Below are 21,263 nucleotides of genomic sequence, written 5' to 3'. Positions count from 1 at the left end.
ATGAGAATGCCCCCTCGATTTCGTTGACAATTCTTGATGCGCCGGAAGGACGAAGGGATGCTCGCTGCTATCACAATCAGAACAACCTTGATCTTGAGAGAACACCGGAAGCAACCGATAATATGTACCTAAGTGACAGAGTGTGGTCAGTACATGGCCATGATATGGCGCCAATTGCAACGACTTTCCGGGTTCTTTGGCTTTTTGAAGGCCAAGGTGAACGATGTATCGCCCCAAGCGGAAGCCTACCAAGCTATGTTGATGAGAATGCCCCCTCAATTTCGCTGACACTTCTTGTTGTGCCGGGAGGGCGAAGGGATGCTCGCTGCGATCACAATCAGGACAATCTTGATCTTGAGGGGGACACCGAAAACAAACGATGCAATAGACCTGCGAGACAGCGAGTGGTCAGCACATGACCATGATATTGCACCAACTCCGACTACTGTGCGGATTCCGTGGCTTTTTGAAGGCCAAGATGTACGATGTTGCGCCCCTAGCAGAAGCCAACGAAGCGCCGTTGATGAGAAGGCTCCCTCGATTCGGTTGACAATTCTTGATGCGCCGGGAGGGCGAAGGGATGCTCGGTGCGATAACAATCAGGACAACCTTGATCTTCTGGGGACACGGAAAGCAAACGATGCAATAGACCTGCGTGACAGAGAGTGGTCAGTACGTGGTCATGATATGGGGCCAACGGCGACGACTGTTCGAATTCCGTGGCTTTTTGAAGGCCAAGATGTACGATGTTGCGCCCCTAGCTGAAGCCATTCAAGCTTCGTTGATGAGAATGGCCCCCTCGATTTCGTTGACAATTCTTGATGCGCCGGAAGGGCGAAGGGATGCTCGCTGCTATCACAATGAGGACAACCTTGATCTTGAGGGGACACCGAAAGCAACCGATGCAATAGACCTGCGTGACAGAGAGTGGTCAGTACTTGGCCTTTATATGGCGCCAACTGCGACGACTGTCCGGATTCCGTGCATTTTTGAAGGCCAAGAGGAACGATGTTGCGACCCTAGCTGAAGCCAACCAAGCTACGTAGATAAGAATGGCCCCCTCGATTTCGTTGACAGTTCTTGATGCGCCGAAAGGGCGAAGGGATGCTCGCTGCTATCACAATCAGGACAACCTTGATGTTGAGGGGACACCAAAAGCTAACGATGCAATAGACCTGCGTGACAGAGAGTGGTCAGTACGTGGTCATGATATCCCGCCAACCGCAACGACTGTGCGGATACAGTGGCTTTTTCAAGGCCAAGATGTACGATGTTGCGCCCCTAGCTGAAGCCAACCAAGCTACGTTGATGAGAATGGCCCCCTCGATTTCGTTGACAATTTTTGATGCGCTGGGAGGCCGAAGGTATACTCGCTGCGATCACAATCAGGACAACCTTGATCTTGAGGGGAAACCGAAAGCAAACGATGCAATAGACCTGCGTGAAAGAGTGTGGTCAGTACATGGCCATGATATGGCGCCAACTGCGACGACTGTGCGGATTCCGTGGCTTTTTGAAGGCCAAGATGTACGATGTTGCGCCCCTAGCTGAAGCCAACCAAGCTACATTGATGAGATTGCCCCCTCGATTTCGTTGACAATTCTTGATGCGCCGGAAGGACGAAGGGATGCTCGCTGCTATCACAATCAGGACAACCTTGATCTTGAGAGGACACCGAAAGCTAACGATGCAATAGACCTGCGTGACAGAGAGTGGTCAGTACGTGGTCATGATATGGGGCCAACGGCGACGACTGTTCGGATTCCGTGGCTTTTTGAAGGCCATGATGAACGATGTTGAGCCCCTAGCTGAAGCCAACCAAGCTACGATTAAGAGAATGGCCCCCTCGATTTCGTTGACAATTCTTGATGCGCCGGAAGGGCGAAGGGATGCTCGCTGCTATCACAATCAGGACAACCTTGATCTTGAGGGGACACCGAAAGCAAACGATGCAATAAACCTGCGTGACAGAGAGTGGTCAGTACGTGGCCATGATAAGGCGCCAACTGCGACGACTGTGCGGATTCCGTGGCTTTTTGAAGGCCAAGATGTACGATGTTGCGTCCCTAGCAGAAGCCAACCAAGCTACGTTGATGAGAAGGCTCCCTCGATTTCGTTGACAATTCTTGATGCGCCGGGAGGGCGAAGGGATGCTCGCTGCGATCACAATCAGGACAACATTGATCTTGAGGGGGACACCGAAAACAAACGATGCTATAGACCTGCGTGACAGAGAGTGGTCAGTGCGTGGCCATGATATGGCTCCAGCTGCGACGACTGTGCTGATTCCGTGACTTTTTGAAGGCCAAGATGTACGGTGTTGCGCCCCTAGCGGAAGCCAACCAAGCTACGTTGATGAGAATGCCCCCTCGATTTCGTTGACAATTCTTGATGCGCCGGAAGGGCGAAGGGATGCTCGCTGCTATCACAATCAGGACAACCTTGATCTTGAGGAGACACCGAAAGCAAACGATGCAATAGACCTGCGTGACAGAGAGTGGTCGGTACGTGGCCATGATATGGCGCCTACTGCGACGACTCTGCGGATTCCGTGGATTTTTGAAGGCCAAGATGTACGATAATGCGCCCCTAGCTGAAGCCAACCAAGCTACGTTGAAGAGAATGGCCCCCTCGATTTCGTTGTCAATTCTTGATGCGCCGGAAGGGCGAAGGGATGCTCGCAGCTATCACAATCAGGACAACCTTGATCTTGAGCGGACACCAAAAGCAAACGATGCAATAGACCTGCGCGACAAAGAGTGGTCAGTATGTGGTCATGATATGGCGCCAACTGCGACGACTGTGCGGATTCCGTGGCTTTTTGAAGGCCAAGATGTACGATGTTGCGCCCCTAGCTGAAGCCAACCAAGCTACGTTGATGAGAATGGCCCCCTCGATTTCGTTGACAATTCTTGATGCGCCGGAAGGGCGAAGGGATGCTCGCGGCTATCACAATTAGGACAACCTTGATGTTGAAGGGACACCAAAAGCTAACGATGCAATAGACCTGCGTGACAGAGAGTGGTCAGTACGTGGTCATGATATCGCGCCAACTGCGACGACTGTGCGGATACAGTGGCTTTTTCAAGGCCAAGATGTACGATGTTGCCCCCGTAGCTGAAGCCAACCAAGCTACGTTGATGAGAATGGCCCCCTCGATTTCGATGACAATTTTTGATGCGCTGGGAGGCCGAAGGGATACTCGCTGCGATCACACTCAGGACAACCTTGATCTTGAGGGGAAACCGAAAGCAAACGAAGCAATAGACCTGCTTGACAGAGTGTGGTCAGTACATGGCCATGATATGGCGCCAACTGCGACGACTGTGTGGATTCCGTGGCTTTTTGAATGCCAAGATGTACGATGTTGCGCCCCTAGCTGAAGCCAACCAAGCTACATTGATGAGAATGGCCCCCTCAATTTCGTTGGCAATTCTTGATGCGCCGGAAGGACGAAAGGATGCTCGCTGCTATCACAGTCAGGACAACCTTGATCTTGAGGGGACACCGAAAGCAAACGATGCAATAGACCTGCGTGACAGAGAGTGGTCAGTACGTGGTCATGATATGGGGCCAACGGCGACGACTGTTCGAATTCCGTGGCTTTTTGAAGGCCAACATGTACGATGTTGCGCCCCTAGCTGAAGCCATTCAAGCTACGTTGATGAGAATGGCCCCCTCGATTTCGTTGACAATTCTTGATGCGCCGGAAAGGCGAAGGGATGCTCGCTGCTATCACAATGAGGACAACCTTGATCTTGAGGGGACACCGAAAGCAAACGATGCAATAGACCTGCGTGACAGAGAGTGGTCAGTACTTGGCCTTTATATGGCGCCAACTGCGACGACTGTCCGGATTCCGTGGCTTTTTGAAGGCCAAGAGAAACGATGTTGCGCCCCTAGCTGAAGCCAACCAAGCTACGTAGATGAGAATGGCCCCCTCGATTTCGTTGACAGTTCTTGATGCGCCGGAAGGGCGAAGGAATGCTCGCTGCTATCACAATCAGGACAACCTTGATGTTGAGGGGACACCAAAAGCTAACGATGCAATAGACCTGCGTGACAGAGAGTGGTCAGTACGTGGTCATGATATCCCGCCAACTGCGACGACTGTGCGGATACAGAGGCTTTTTCAAGGCCAAGATGTACGATGTTAAGCCCCTAGCTGAAGCCAACCAAGCTACGTTGATGAGAATGGCCCCCTCGATTTCGTTGACAATTTTTGATGCGCTGGGAGCCCGAAGGTATACTCGCTGCGATCACAATCAGGACAACCTTGATCTTGAGGGGAAACCGAAAGCAAACGATGCAATAGACCTGCCTGACAGAGAGTGGTCAGTACGTGGCCATGAAATGGCGCCAACTGCGACGACTGTTCGGATTCCATGGCTTTTTGAAGGCCATGATGAACGATGTTGAGCCCCTAGCTGAAGCCAACCAAGCTACGATTAGGAGAATGGCCCCCTCGATTTCGTTGACAATTCTTGATGCGCCGGAAGGGCGAAGGGATGCTCGCTGCTATCACAATCAGGACAACCTTGATCTTGAGGGGGCACCGAAAGCAAACGATGCAATAAACCTGCGTGACAGAGAGTGGTCAGTACGTGGCCATGATATGGCGCCAACTGCGACGACTGTGCGGATTCCGTGGCTTTTTGAAGGCCAAGATGTACGATGTTGCGTCCCTAGCAGAAGCCAACCAAGCTACGTTGATGAGAAGGCTCCCTCGATTTCGTTGACAATTCCTGATGCGCCGGGAGGGCGAAGGGATGCTCGCTGCGATCACAATCAGGACAACCTTGATCTTGAGGGGGACACCGAAAACAAACGATGCTATAGACCTGCGTGACAGAGAGTGGTCAGTGCGTGGCCATGATATGGCTCCAGCTGCGACGACTGTGCTGATTCCGTGACTTTTTGAAGGCCAAGATGTACGGTGTTGCGCCCCTAGCGGAAGCCAACCAAGCTACGTTGATGAGAATGCCCCCTCGATTTCGTTGACAATTCTTGATGCGCCGGAAGGGCGAAGGGATGCTCGCTGCTATCACAATCAGGACAACCTTGATCTTGAGGGGACACCGAAAGCAAACGATGCAATAGACCTGCGTGACAGAGAGTGGTCGGTACATGGCCTTGATATGGCGCCAACTGCGACGACTCTGCGGATTCCGTGGATTTTTGAAGGCCAAGATGTACGATAATGCGCCCCTAGCTGAAGCCAACCAAGCTACGTTGATGAGAATGGCCCCCTCGATTTTGTTGACAATTCTTGATGCGCCGGAAGGGCGAAGGGATGGTCGCAGCTATCACAATCAGGACAACCTTGATCTTGAGCGGACACCAAAAGCAAACGATGCAATAGACCTGCGCGACAAAGAGTGGTCAGTACGTGGTCATGATATGGCGCCAACTGCGACGACTGTGCGGATTCCGTGGCTTTTTGAAGGCCAAGATGTACGATGTTGCGCCCCTATCTGAAGCCAACCAAGCTACGATGATGAGAATGGCCGCCTCGATTTCGTTGACAATTCTTGATGCGCCGGAAGGGCGAAGGGATGCTCGCGGCTATCACAATCAGGACAACCTTGATGTTGAGGGGACACCAAAAGCTAACGATGCAATAGACCTGCGTGACAGAGAGTGGTCAGTACGTGGTCATGATATCGCGCCAACTGCGACGACTGTGCGGATACAGTGGCTTTTTCAAGGCCAAGATGTACGATGTTGCCCCCCTAGCTGAAGCCAACCAAGCTACGTTGATGAGAATGGCCCCCTCTATTTCGATGACAATTTTTGATGCGCTGGGAGGCCGAAGGGATACTCGGTGCGATCACAGTCAGGACAACCTTGATCTTGAGGGAAAATTGAAAGCAAACGAAGCAATAGACCTGCGTGACAGAGTGTGGTCAGTACATGGCCATGATATGGCGCCAACTGCGACGACTGTGCGGATTCCGTGGCTTTTTGAAGGCCAAGATGTACGATGTTGCGTCCCTAGCAGAAGCCAACCAAGCTACGTTGATGAGAAGGCTCCCTCGATTTCGTTGACAATTCTTGATGCGCCGGGAGGGCGAAGGGATGCTCGCTGCGATCACAATCAGGACAACATTGATCTTGAGGGGGACACCGAAAACAAACGATGCTATAGACCTGCGTGACAGAGAGTGGTCAGTGCGTGGCCATGATATGGCTCCAGCTGCGACGACTGTGCTGATTCCGTGACTTTTTGAAGGCCAAGATGTACGGTGTTGCGCCCCTAGCGGAAGCCAACCAAGCTACGTTGATGAGAATGCCCCCTCGATTTCGTTGACAATTCTTGATGCGCCGGAAGGGCGAAGGGATGCTCGCTGCTATCACAATCAGGACAACCTTGATCTTGAGGAGACACCGAAAGCAAACGATGCAATAGACCTGCGTGACAGAGAGTGGTCGGTACGTGGCCATGATATGGCGCCTACTGCGACGACTCTGCGGATTCCGTGGATTTTTGAAGGCCAAGATGTACGATAATGCGCCCCTAGCTGAAGCCAACCAAGCTACGTTGAAGAGAATGGCCCCCTCGATTTCGTTGTCAATTCTTGATGCGCCGGAAGGGCGAAGGGATGCTCGCAGCTATCACAATCAGGACAACCTTGATCTTGAGCGGACACCAAAAGCAAACGATGCAATAGACCTGCGCGACAAAGAGTGGTCAGTATGTGGTCATGATATGGCGCCAACTGCGACGACTGTGCGGATTCCGTGGCTTTTTGAAGGCCAAGATGTACGATGTTGCGCCCCTAGCTGAAGCCAACCAAGCTACGTTGATGAGAATGGCCCCCTCGATTTCGTTGACAATTCTTGATGCGCCGGAAGGGCGAAGGGATGCTCGCGGCTATCACAATTAGGACAACCTTGATGTTGAAGGGACACCAAAAGCTAACGATGCAATAGACCTGCGTGACAGAGAGTGGTCAGTACGTGGTCATGATATCGCGCCAACTGCGACGACTGTGCGGATACAGTGGCTTTTTCAAGGCCAAGATGTACGATGTTGCCCCCGTAGCTGAAGCCAACCAAGCTACGTTGATGAGAATGGCCCCCTCGATTTCGATGACAATTTTTGATGCGCTGGGAGGCCGAAGGGATACTCGCTGCGATCACACTCAGGACAACCTTGATCTTGAGGGGAAACCGAAAGCAAACGAAGCAATAGACCTGCTTGACAGAGTGTGGTCAGTACATGGCCATGATATGGCGCCAACTGCGACGACTGTGTGGATTCCGTGGCTTTTTGAATGCCAAGATGTACGATGTTGCGTCCCTAGCTGAAGCCAACCAAGCTACATTGATGAGAATGGCCCCCTCAATTTCGTTGGCAATTCTTGATGCGCCGGAAGGACGAAAGGATGCTCGCTGCTATCACAGTCAGGACAACCTTGATCTTGAGGGGACACCGAAAGCAAACGATGCAATAGACCTGCGTGACAGAGAGTGGTCAGTACGTGGTCATGATATGGGGCCAACGGCGACGACTGTTCGAATTCCGTGGCTTTTTGAAGGCCAACATGTACGATGTTGCGCCCCTAGCTGAAGCCATTCAAGCTACGTTGATGAGAATGGCCCCCTCGATTTCGTTGACAATTCTTGATGCGCCGGAAAGGCGAAGGGATGCTCGCTGCTATCACAATGAGGACAACCTTGATCTTGAGGGGACACCGAAAGCAAACGATGCAATAGACCTGCGTGACAGAGAGTGGTCAGTACTTGGCCTTTATATGGCGCCAACTGCGACGACTGTCCGGATTCCGTGGCTTTTTGAAGGCCAAGAGAAACGATGTTGCGCCCCTAGCTGAAGCCAACCAAGCTACGTAGATGAGAATGGCCCCCTCGATTTCGTTGACAGTTCTTGATGCGCCGGAAGGGCGAAGGAATGCTCGCTGCTATCACAATCAGGACAACCTTGATGTTGAGGGGACACCAAAAGCTAACGATGCAATAGACCTGCGTGACAGAGAGTGGTCAGTACGTGGTCATGATATCCCGCCAACTGCGACGACTGTGCGGATACAGTGGCTTTTTCAAGGCCAAGATGTACGATGTTAAGCCCCTAGCTGAAGCCAACCAAGCTACGTTGATGAGAATGGCCCCCTCGATTTCGTTGACAATTTTTGATGCGCTGGGAGCCCGAAGGTATACTCGCTGCGATCACAATCAGGACAACCTTGATCTTGAGGGGAAACCGAAAGCAAACGATGCAATAGACCTGCCTGACAGAGAGTGGTCAGTACGTGGCCATGAAATGGCGCCAACTGCGACGACTGTTCGGATTCCATGGCTTTTTGAAGGCCATGATGAACGATGTTGAGCCCCTAGCTGAAGCCAACCAAGCTACGATTAGGAGAATGGCCCCCTCGATTTCGTTGACAATTCTTGATGCGCCGGAAGGGCGAAGGGATGCTCGCTGCTATCACAATCAGGACAACCTTGATCTTGAGGGGGCACCGAAAGCAAACGATGCAATAAACCTGCGTGACAGAGAGTGGTCAGTACGTGGCCATGATATGGCGCCAACTGCGACGACTGTGCGGATTCCGTGGCTTTTTGAAGGCCAAGATGTACGATGTTGCGTCCCTAGCAGAAGCCAACCAAGCTACGTTGATGAGAAGGCTCCCTCGATTTCGTTGACAATTCCTAATGCGCCGGGAGGGCGAAGGGATGCTCGCTGCGATCACAATCAGGACAACCTTGATCTTGAGGGGGACACCGAAAACAAACGATGCTATAGACCTGCGTGACAGAGAGTGGTCAGTGCGTGGCCATGATATGGCTCCAGCTGCGACGACTGTGCTGATTCCGTGACTTTTTGAAGGCCAAGATGTACGGTGTTGCGCCCCTAGCGGAAGCCAACCAAGCTACGTTGATGAGAATGCCCCCTCGATTTCGTTGACAATTCTTGATGCGCCGGAAGGGCGAAGGGATGCTCGCTGCTATCACAATCAGGACAACCTTGATCTTGAGGGGACACCGAAAGCAAACGATGCAATAGACCTGCGTGACAGAGAGTGGTCGGTACATGGCCTTGATATGGCGCCAACTGCGACGACTCTGCGGATTCCGTGGCTTTTTGAAGGCCAAGATGTACGATGTTGCGCCCCTATCTGAAGCCAACCAAGCTACGATGATGAGAATGGCCGCCTCGATTTCGTTGACAATTCTTGATGCGCCGGAAGGGCGAAGGGATGCTCGCGGCTATCACAATCAGGACAACCTTGATGTTGAGGGGACACCAAAAGCTAACGATGCAATAGACCTGCGTGACAGAGAGTGGTCAGTACGTGGTCATGATATCGCGCCAACTGCGACGACTGTGCGGATACAGTGGCTTTTTCAAGGCCAAGATGTACGATGTTGCCCCCCTAGCTGAAGCCAACCAAGCTACGTTGATGAGAATGGCCCCCTCTATTTCGATGACAATTTTTGATGCGCTGGGAGGCCGAAGGGATACTCGGTGCGATCACAGTCAGGACAACCTTGATCTTGAGGGAAAATTGAAAGCAAACGAAGCAATAGACCTGCGTGACAGAGTGTGGTCAGTACATGGCCATGATATGGCGCCAACTGCGACGACTGTGTGGATTCCGTGGCTTTTTGAAGGCCAAGATGTACGATGTTGCGCCCCTAGCTGAAGCCAACCAAGCTACATTGATGAGAATGGCCCCCTCGATTTCGTTGGCAATTCTTGATGCGCCGGAAGGACGAAAGGATGCTCGCTGCTATCACAATAAGGACAACCTTGATCTTGAGGGAACACCGAAAGCAAACGATGCAATAGACCTGCGTGACAGAGAGTGGTCAGTACTTGGCCTTTATATGGCGCCAACTGCAACGACTGTCCGGATTCCGTGGCTTTTTGAAGGCCAAGAGGAACAATGTTGCGCCCCTAGCTGAAGCCAACCAAGCTACGTAGATGAGAATGGCCCCCTCGATTTCGTTTACAATTCTTGATGCGCAGGGAGGGCGAAGGGATCCTAGCTGAGATCACAATAAGTGCAATCTTGACCTTGAGGGGACACCGAAGGTAACCGATGGAATTGATCTGCGTGTCAGAGTGTGTTCCGTACATGGCCATGATATGGCGCCAACTGCGACGACTGTGCGGATTCCGTGGATTTTTGAAGGCCAAGATGTACGACGTTGCGCCCCTAGCTGAATCCATCCAAGCTACGTTGATGAGAATGGCTCCCTAGATTTCGTTTACAATTCTTGATGCGCCGGGAGGGCGAAGGGTTGCTCGCTGCGATCACAATCAGGACAACCTTGATCTTGAGGGGAAACCGCAAGCAAACGAAACAATGGACTTAAGTGACAGAGTGTATATAGTACATGACCCTGATACGGCGCCAACTGCAACGACTGTCTGGATTCCGTGGCATCTTGAAGGCCAAAATGAACGATGTAGCGCCCCAAGCGGAAGCCAACCAAGCGAAGGTGATGAGAATGGCCCCCTCGATTTTGCTGACACTTCTTGATGCGCCGGGAGGGCGAAGGGATGCTCGCTGCGATTACAATCAGAACAATCTTGATCTTGAAAGGACGCCGGAAGCAACCGATAATATGTACCTAAGTGACAGAGTGTGGTCAGTACATGGCCATGATATGGCGCCAATTGCAACGACTTTCCGGGTTCTTTGGCTTTTTGAAGGCCAAGATGAACGATGTATCGCCCCAAGCGGAAGCCTACCAAGCTATGTTGATGAGAATGCCCCCTCAATTTCGCTGACACTTCTTGTTGTGCCGTGAGGGCGAAGGGATGCTCGCTGCGATCACAATCAGGACAATCTTGATCTTGAGGGGGACAACGAAAACAAACGATGCAATAGACCTGCGTGACAGAGAGTGGTCAGTACATGACCATGATATTGCGCCAACTCCGACTACTGTGCGGATTCCGTGGCTTTTTGAAGGCCAAGATGTACAATGTTGCGCCCCTAGCAGAAGCCAACGAAGCGCCGTTGATGAGAAGGCTCCCTCGATTTCGTTGACAATTCTTGATGCGCCGGGAGGGCGAAGGGATGCTCGGTGCGATAACAATCAGGACAACCTTGATCTTCTGGGGACACGGAAAGCAAACGATGCAATAGACCTGCGTGACAGAGAGTGGTCAGTACGTGGTCATGATATGGGGCCAACGGCGACGACTGTTCGAATTCCGTGGCTTTTTGAAGGCCAAGATGTACGATGTTGCGCCCCTAGCTGAAGCCATTCAAGCTTCGTTGATGAGAATGGCCCCCTCGATTTCGTTGACAATTCTTGATGCGCCGGAAGGGCGAAGGGATGCTCGCTGCTATCACAATGAGGACAACCTTGATCTTGAGGGGACACCGAAAGCAACCGATGCAATAGACCTGCGTGACAGAGAGTGGTCAGTACTTGGCCTTTATATGGCGCCAACTGCGACGACTGTCCGGATTCCGTGCATTTTTGAAGGCCAAGAGGAACGATGTTGCGACCCTAGCTGAAGCCAACCAAGCTACGTAGATAAGAATGGCCCCCTCGATTTCGTTGACAGTTCTTGATGCGCCGAAAGGGCGAAGGGATGCTCGCTGCTATCACAATCAGGACAACCTTGATGTTGAGGGGACACCAAAAGCTAACGATGCAATAGACCTGCGTGACAGAGAGTGGTCAGTACGTGGTCATGATATCCCGCCAACCGCGACGACTGTGCGGATACAGTGGCTTTTTCAAGGCCAAGATGTACGATGTTGCGCCCCTAGCTGAAGCCAACCAAGCTACGTTGATGAGAATGGCCCCCTCGATTTCGTTGACAATTTTTGATGCGCTGGGAGGCCGAAGGTATACTCGCTGCGATCACAATCAGGACAACCTTGATCTTGAGGGGAAACCGAAAGCAAACGATGCAATAGACCTGCGTGAAAGAGTGTGGTCAGTACATGGCCATGATATGGCGCCAACTGCGACGACTGTGCGGATTCCGTGGCTTTTTGAAGGCCAAGATGTACGATGTTGCGCCCCTAGCTGAAGCCAACCAAGCTACATTGATGAGATTGCCCCCTCGATTTCGTTGACAATTCTTGATGCGCCGGAAGGACGAAGGGATGCTCGCTGCTATCACAATCAGGACAACCTTGATCTTGAGAGGACACCGAAAGCTAACGATGCAATAGACCTGCGTGACAGAGAGTGGTCAGTACGTGGTCATGATATGGGGCCAACGGCGACGACTGTTCGGATTCCGTGGCTTTTTGAAGGCCATGATGAACGATGTTGAGCCCCTAGCTGAAGCCAACCAAGCTACGATTAAGAGAATGGCCCCCTCGATTTCGTTGACAATTCTTGATGCGCCGGAAGGGCGAAGGGATGCTCGCTGCTATCACAATCAGGACAACCTTGATCTTGAGGGGACACCGAAAGCAAACGATGCAATAAACCTGCGTGACAGAGAGTGGTCAGTACGTGGCCATGATAAGGCGCCAACTGCGACGACTGTGCGGATTCCGTGGCTTTTTGAAGGCCAAGATGTACGATGTTGCGTCCCTAGCAGAAGCCAACCAAGCTACGTTGATGAGAAGGCTCCCTCGATTTCGTTGACAATTCTTGATGCGCCGGGAGGGCGAAGGGATGCTCGCTGCGATCACAATCAGGACAACATTGATCTTGAGGGGGACACCGAAAACAAACGATGCTATAGACCTGCGTGACAGAGAGTGGTCAGTGCGTGGCCATGATATGGCTCCAGCTGCGACGAGTGTGCTGATTCCGTGACTTTTTGAAGGCCAAGATGTACGGTGTTGCGCCCCTAGCGGAAGCCAACCAAGCTACGTTGATGAGAATGCCCCCTCGATTTCGTTGACAATTCTTGATGCGCCGGAAGGGCGAAGGGATGCTCGCTGCTATCACAATCAGGACAACCTTGATCTTGAGGAGACACCGAAAGCAAACGATGCAATAGACCTGCGTGACAGAGAGTGGTCGGTACGTGGCCATGATATGGCGCCTACTGCGACGACTCTGCGGATTCCGTGGATTTTTGAAGGCCAAGATGTACGATAATGCGCCCCTAGCTGAAGCCAACCAAGCTACGTTGAAGAGAATGGCCCCCTCGATTTCGTTGTCAATTCTTGATGCGCCGGAAGGGCGAAGGGATGCTCGCAGCTATCACAATCAGGACAACCTTGATCTTGAGCGGACACCAAAAGCAAACGATGCAATAGACCTGCGCGACAAAGAGTGGTCAGTATGTGGTCATGATATGGCGCCAACTGCGACGACTGTGCGGATTCCGTGGCTTTTTGAAGGCCAAGATGTACGATGTTGCGCCCCTAGCTGAAGCCAACCAAGCTACGTTGATGAGAATGGCCCCCTCGATTTCGTTGACAATTCTTGATGCGCCGGAAGGGCGAAGGGATGCTCGCGGCTATCACAATTAGGACAACCTTGATGTTGAAGGGACACCAAAAGCTAACGATGCAATAGACCTGCGTGACAGAGAGTGGTCAGTACGTGGTCATGATATCGCGCCAACTGCGACGACTGTGCGGATACAGTGGCTTTTTCAAGGCCAAGATGTACGATGTTGCCCCCGTAGCTGAAGCCAACCAAGCTACGTTGATGAGAATGGCCCCCTCGATTTCGATGACAATTTTTGATGCGCTGGGAGGCCGAAGGGATACTCGCTGCGATCACACTCAGGACAACCTTGATCTTGAGGGGAAACCGAAAGCAAACGAAGCAATAGACCTGCTTGACAGAGTGTGGTCAGTACATGGCCATGATATGGCGCCAACTGCGACGACTGTGTGGATTCCGTGGCTTTTTGAATGCCAAGATGTACGATGTTGCGCCCCTAGCTGAAGCCAACCAAGCTACATTGATGAGAATGGCCCCCTCAATTTCGTTGGCAATTCTTGATGCGCCGGAAGGACGAAAGGATGCTCGCTGCTATCACAGTCAGGACAACCTTGATCTTGAGGGGACACCGAAAGCAAACGATGCAATAGACCTGCGTGACAGAGAGTGGTCAGTACGTGGTCATGATATGGGGCCAACGGCGACGACTGTTCGAATTCCGTGGCTTTTTGAAGGCCAACATGTACGATGTTGCGCCCCTAGCTGAAGCCATTCAAGCTACGTTGATGAGAATGGCCCCCTCGATTTCGTTGACAATTCTTGATGCGCCGGAAAGGCGAAGGGATGCTCGCTGCTATCACAATCAGGACAACCTTGATGTTGAGGGGACACCAAAAGCTAACGATGCAATAGACCTGCGTGACAGAGAGTGGTCAGTACGTGGTCATGATATCCCGCCAACTGCGACGACTGTGCGGATACAGTGGCTTTTTCAAGGCCAAGATGTACGATGTTAAGCCCCTAGCTGAAGCCAACCAAGCTACGTTGATGAGACTGGCCCCCTCGATTTCGTTGACAATTTTTGATGCGCTGGGAGCCCGAAGGTATACTCGCTGCGATCACAATCAGGACAACCTTGATCTTGAGGGGAAACCGAAAGCAAACGATGCAATAGACCTGCCTGACAGAGAGTGGTCAGTACGTGGCCATGAAATGGCGCCAACTGCGACGACTGTTCGGATTCCATGGCTTTTTGAAGGCCATGATGAACGATGTTGAGCCCCTAGCTGAAGCCAACCAAGCTACGATTAGGAGAATGGCCCCCTCGATTTCGTTGACAATTCTTGATGCGCCGGAAGGGCGAAGGGATGCTCGCTGCTATCACAATCAGGACAACCTTGATCTTGAGGGGGCACCGAAAGCAAACGATGCAATAAACCTGCGTGACAGAGAGTGGTCAGTACGTGGCCATGATATGGCGCCAACTGCGACGACTGTGCGGATTCCGTGGCTTTTTGAAGGCCAAGATGTACGATGTTGCGTCCCTAGCAGAAGCCAACCAAGCTACGTTGATGAGAAGGCTCCCTCGATTTCGTTGACAATTCCTGATGCGCCGGGAGGGCGAAGGGATGCTCGCTGCGATCACAATCAGGACAACCTTGATCTTGAGGGGGACACCAAAAACAAACGATGCTATAGACCTGCGTGACAGAGAGTGGTCAGTGCGTGGCCATGATATGGCTCCAGCTGCGACGACTGTGCTGATTCCGTGACTTTTTGAAGGCCAAGATGTACGGTGTTGCGCCCCTAGCGGAAGCCAACCAAGCTACGTTGATGAGAATGCCCCCTCGATTTCGTTGACAATTCTTGATGCGCCGGAAGGGCGAAGGGATGCTCGCTGCTATCACAATCAGGACAACCTTGATCTTGAGGGGACACCGAAAGCAAACGATGCAATAGACCTGCGTGACAGAGAGTGGTCGGTACATGGCCTTGATATGGCGCCAACTGCGACGACTCTGCGGATTCCGTGGATTTTGAAGGCCAAGATGTACGATAATGCGCCCCTAGCTGAAGCCAACCAAGCTACGTTGATGAGAATGGCCCCCTCGATTTTGTTGACAATTCTTGATGCGCCGGAAGGGCGAAGGGATGGTCGCAGCTATCACAATCAGGACAACCTTGATCTTGAGCGGACACCAAAAGCAAACGATGCAATAGACCTGCGCGACAAAGAGTGGTCAGTACGTGGTCATGATATGGCGCCAACTGCGACGACTGTGCGGATTCCGTGGCTTTTTGAAGGCCAAGATGTACGATGTTGCGCCCCTATCTGAAGCCAACCAAGCTACGATCATGAGAATGGCCGCCTCGATTTCGTTGACAATTCTTGATGCGCCGGAAGGGCGAAGGGATGCTCGCTGCTATCACAATCAGGACAACCTTGATGTTGAGGGGACACCAAAAGCTAACGATGCAATAGACCTGCGTGACAGAGAGTGGTCAGTACGTGGTCAGGATATCCCGCCAACTGCGACGACTGTGCGGATACAGTGGCTTTTTCAAGGCCAAGATGTACGATGTTAAGCCCCTAGCTGAAGCCAACCAAGCTACGTTGATGAGAATGGCCCCCTCGATTTCGTTGACAATTTTTGATGCGCTGGGAGCCCGAAGGTATACTCGCTGCGATCACAATCAGGACAACCTTGATCTTGAGGGGAAACCGAAAGCAAACGATGCAATAGACCTGCCTGACAGAGAGTGGTCAGTACGTGGCCATGAAATGGCGCCAACTGCGACGACTGTTCGGATTCCGTGGCTTTTTGAATGCCAAGATGTACGATGTTGCGCCCCTAGCTGAAGCCAACCAAGCTACATTGATGAGAATGGCCCCCTCAATTTCGTTGGCAATTCTTGATGCGCCGAAGGACGAAAGGATGCTCGCTGCTATCACAGTCAGGACAACCTTGATCTTGAGGGGACACCGAAAGCAAACGATGCAATAGACCTCAGTGACAGAGAGTGGTCAGTACGTGGTCATGATATGGGGCCAACGGCGACGACTGTTCGAATTCCGTGGCTTTTTGAAGGCCAACATGTACGATGTTGCGCCCCTAGCTGAAGCCATTCAAGCTACGTTGATGAGAATGGCCCCTCGATTTCGTTGACAATTCTTGATGCGCCGGAAAGGCGAAGGGATGCTCGCTGCTATCACAATGAGGACAACCATGATCTTGAGGGGACACCGAAAGCAAACGATGCAATAGACCTGCGTGACAGAGAGTGGTCAGTACTTGGCCTTTATATGACGCCAACTGCGACGACTGTCCGGATTCCGTGGCTTTTTGAAGGCCAAGAGAAACGATGTTGCGCTCTAGCTGAAGCCAACCAAGCTACGTAGATGAGAATGGCCCCTCGATTTCGTTGACAGTTCTTGATGCGCCGGAAAGGCGAAGGAATGCTCGCTGCTATCACAATCAGGACAACCTTGATGTTGAGGGGACACCAAAAGCTAACGATGCAATAGACCTGCGTGACAGAGAGTGGTCAGTACGTGGTCATGATATCCCGCCAACTGCGACGACTGTGCGGATACAGTGGCTTTTTCAAGGCCAAGATGTACGATGTTAAGCCCCTAGCTGAAGCCAACCAAGCTACGTTGATGAGAATGGCCCCCTCGATTTCGTTGACAATTTTTGATGCGCTGGGAGCCCGAAGGTATACTCGCTGCGATCACAATCAGGACAACCTTGATCTTGAGGGGAAACCGAAAGCAAACGATGCAATAGACCTGCCTGACAGAGAGTGGTCAGTACGTGGCCATGAAATGGCGCCAACTGCGACGACTGTTCGGATTCCATGGCTTTTTGAAGGCCATGATGAACGATGTTGAGCCCCTAGCTGAAGCCAACCAAGCTACGATTAGGAGAATGGCCCCCTCGATTTCGTTGACAATTCTTGATGCGCCGGAAGGGCGAAGGGATGCTCGCTGCTATCACAATCAGGACAACCTTGATCTTGAGGGGGCACCGAAAGCAAACGATGCAATAAACCTGCGTGACAGAGAGTGGTCAGTACGTGGCCATGATATGGCGCCAACTGCGACGACTGTGCGGATTCCGTGGCTTTTTGAAGGCCAAGATGTACGATGTTGCGTCCCTAGCAGAAGCCAACCAAGCTACGTTGATGAGATGGCTCCCTCGATTTCGTTGACAATTCCTGATGCGTCGGGAGGGCGAAGGGATGCTCGCTGCGATCACAATCAGGACAACCTTGATCTTGAGGGGGACACCGAAAACAAACGATGCTATAGACCTGCGTGACAGAGAGTGGTCAGTGCGTGGCCATGATATGGCTCCAGCTGCGACGACTGTGCTGATTCCGTGACTTTTTGAAGGCCAAGATGTACGGTGTTGCGCCCCTAGCGGAAGCCAACCAAGCTACGTTGATGAGAATGCCCCCTCGATTTCGTTGACAATTCTTGATGCGCCGGAAGGGCGAAGGGATGCTCGCTGCTATCACAATCAGGACAACCTTGATCTTGAGGGGACACCGAAAGCAAACGATGCAATAGACCTGCGTGACAGAGAGTGGTCGGTACATGGCCTTGATATGGCGCCAACTGCGACGACTCTGCGGATTCCGTGGATTTTTGAAGGCCAAGATGTACGATAATGCGCCCCTAGCTGAAGCCAACCAAGCTACGTTGATGAGAATGGCCCCCTCGATTTTGTTGACAATTCTTGATGCGCCGGAAGGGCGAAGGGATGGTCGCAGCTATCACAATCAGGACAACCTTGATCTTGAGCGGACACCAAAAGCAAACGATGCAATAGACCTGCGCGACAAAGAGTGGTCAGTACGTGGTCATGATATGGCGCCAACTGCGACGACTGTGCGGATTCCGTGGCTTTTTGAAGGCCAAGATGTACGATGTTGCGCCCCTATCTGAAGCCAACCAAGCTACGATGATGAGAATGGCCGCCTCGATTTCGTTGACAATTCTTGATGCGCCGGAAGGGCGAAGGGATGCTCGCGGCTATCACAATCAGGACAACCTTGATGTTGAGGGGACACCAAAATCTAACGATGCAATAGACCTGCGTGACAGAGAGTGGTCAGTACGTGGTCATGATATCGCGCCAACTGCGACGACTGTGCGGATACAGTGGCTTTTTCAAGGCCAAGATGTACGATGTTGCCCCCCTAGCTGAAGCCAACCAAGCTACGTTGATGAGAATGGCCCCCTCGATTTCGATGACAATTTTTGATGCGCTGGGAGGCCGAAGGGATACTCGGTGCGATCACAGTCAGGACAACCTTGATCTTGAGGGAAAATTGAAAGCAAACGAAGCAATAGACCTGCGTGACAGAGTGTGGTCAGTACATGGCCATGATATGGCGCCAACTGCGACGACTGTGTGGATTCCGTGGCTTTTTGAAGGCCAAGATGTACGATGTTGCGCCCCTAGCTGAAGCCAACCAAGCTACATTGATGAGAATGGCCCCCTCGATTTCGTTGGCAATTCTTGATGCGCCGGAAGGACGAAAGGATGCTCGCTGCTATCACAATGAGGACAACCTTGATCTTGAGGGGACACCGAAAGCAAACGATGCAATAGACCTGCGTGACAGAGAGTGGTCAGTACTTGGCCTTTATATGGCGCCAACTGCAACGACTGTCCGGATTCCGTGGCTTTTTGAAGGCCAAGAGGAACAATGTTGCGCCCCTAGCTGAAGCCAACCAAGCTACGTAGATGAGAATGGCCCCCTCGATTTCGTTTACAATTCTTGATGCGCAGGGAGGGCGAAGGGATCCTAGCTGAGATCACAATAAGTGCAATCTTGACCTTGAGGGGACACCGAAGGTAACCGATGGAATTGATCTGCGTGTCAGAGTGTGTTCCGTACATGGCCATGATATGGCGCCAACTGCGACGACTGTGAGGATTCCGTGGATTTTTGAAGGCCAAGATGTACGACGTTGCGCCCCTAGCTGAATCCATCCAAGCTACGTTGATGAGAATGGCTCCCTAGATTTCGTTTACAATTCTTGATGCGCCGGGAGGGCGAAGGGTTGCTCGCTGCGATCACAATCAGGACAACCTTGATCTTGAGGGGAAACCGAAAGCAAACGATGCAATAGACCTGCGTGAAAGAGTGTGGTCAGTACATGGCCATGATATGGCGCCAACTGCGACGACTGTGCGGATTCCGTGGCTTTTTTAAGGCCAAGATGTACGATGTTGCGCCCCTAACTGAAGCCAACCAAGCTACATTGATGAGAATGCCCCCTCGATTTCGTTGACAATTCTTGATGCGCCGGAAGGACGAAGGGATGCTCGCTGCTATCACAATCAGGACAACCTTGATCTTGAGAGGACACCGAAAGCTAACGATGCAATAGACCTGCATGACAGAGAGTGGTCAGTACGTGGTCATGATATGGGGCCAACGGCGACGACTGTTCGGATTCCGTGGCTTTTTGAAGGCCATGATGAACGATGTTGAGCCCCTAGCTGAAGCCAACCAAGCTACGATTAGGAGAATGGCCCCCTCGATTTCGTTGACAATTCTTGATGCGCCGGAAGGGCGAAGGGATGCTCGCTGCTATCACAATCAGGGCAACCTTGATCTTGAGGGGACACCGAAAGCAAACGATGCAATAAACCTGCGTGACAGAGAGTGGTCAGTACGTGGCCATGATATGGCGCCAACTGCGACGACTGTGCGGATTCCGTGGCTTTTTGAAGGCCAAGATGTACGATGTTGCGCCCCTATCTGAAGCCAACCAAGCTACGATGATGAGAATGGCCGCCTCGATTTCGTTGACAATTCTTGATGCGCCGGAAGGGCGAAGGGATGCTCGCGGCTATCACAATCAGGACAACCTTGATGTTGAGGGGACACCAAAAGCTAACGATGCAATAGACCTGCGTGACAGAGAGTGGTCAGTACGTGGTCATGATATCACGCCAACTGCGACGACTGTGCGGATACAGTGGCTTTTTCAAGGCCAAGATGTACGATGTTGCCCCCCTAGCTGAAGCCAACCAAGCTACGTTGATGAGAATGGCCCCCTCGATTTCGATGACAATTTTTGATGCGCTGGGAGGCCGAAGGGATACTCGGTGCGATCACAGTCAGGACAACCTTGATCTTGAGGGAAAATTGAAAGCAAACGAAGCAATAGACCTGCGTGACAGAGTGTGGTCAGTACATGGCCATGATATGGCGCCAACTGCGACGACTGTGTGGATTCCGTGGCTTTTTGAAGGCCAAGATGTACGATGTTGCGCCCCTAGCTGAAGCCAACCAAGCTACATTGATGAGAATGGCCCCCTCGATTTCGTTGGCAATTCTTGATGCGCCGGAAGGACGAAAGGATGCTCGCTGCTATCACAATCAGGACAACCTTGATCTTGAGGGGACACCGAAAGCAAACGATGCAATAGACCTGCGTGACAGAGAGTGGTCAGTACGTGGTCACGATATGGGGCCAACGGCGACGACTGTTCGAATTCCGTGGCTTTTTGAAGGCCAAGATGTACGATGTTGCGCCTCTAGCTGAAGCCAATCAAGCTACGTTGATGAGAATGGCCCCCTCGATTTCGTTGACAATTCTTGATGCGCCGGAAGGGCGAAGGGATGCTCGCTGCTATCACAATGAGGACAACCTTGATCTTGAGGGGACACCGAAAGCAAACGATGCAATAGACCTGCGTGACAGAGAGTGGTCAGTACTTGGCCTTTATATGGCGCCAACTGCAACGACTGTCCGGATTCCGTGGCTTTTTGAAGGCCAAGAGGAACAATGTTGCGCCCCTAGCTGAAGCCAACCAAGCTACGTAGATGAGAATGGCCCCCTCGATTTCGTTGACAATTCTTGATGCGCAGGGAGGGCGAAGGGA

The sequence above is a fragment of the Amblyomma americanum genome, chromosome 6 (assembly GCF_052857255.1).
Source record: "Amblyomma americanum isolate KBUSLIRL-KWMA chromosome 6, ASM5285725v1, whole genome shotgun sequence".
Taxonomy (NCBI): domain Eukaryota; kingdom Metazoa; phylum Arthropoda; class Arachnida; order Ixodida; family Ixodidae; genus Amblyomma; species Amblyomma americanum.
This window is presented reverse-complemented; position numbering follows the sequence as displayed.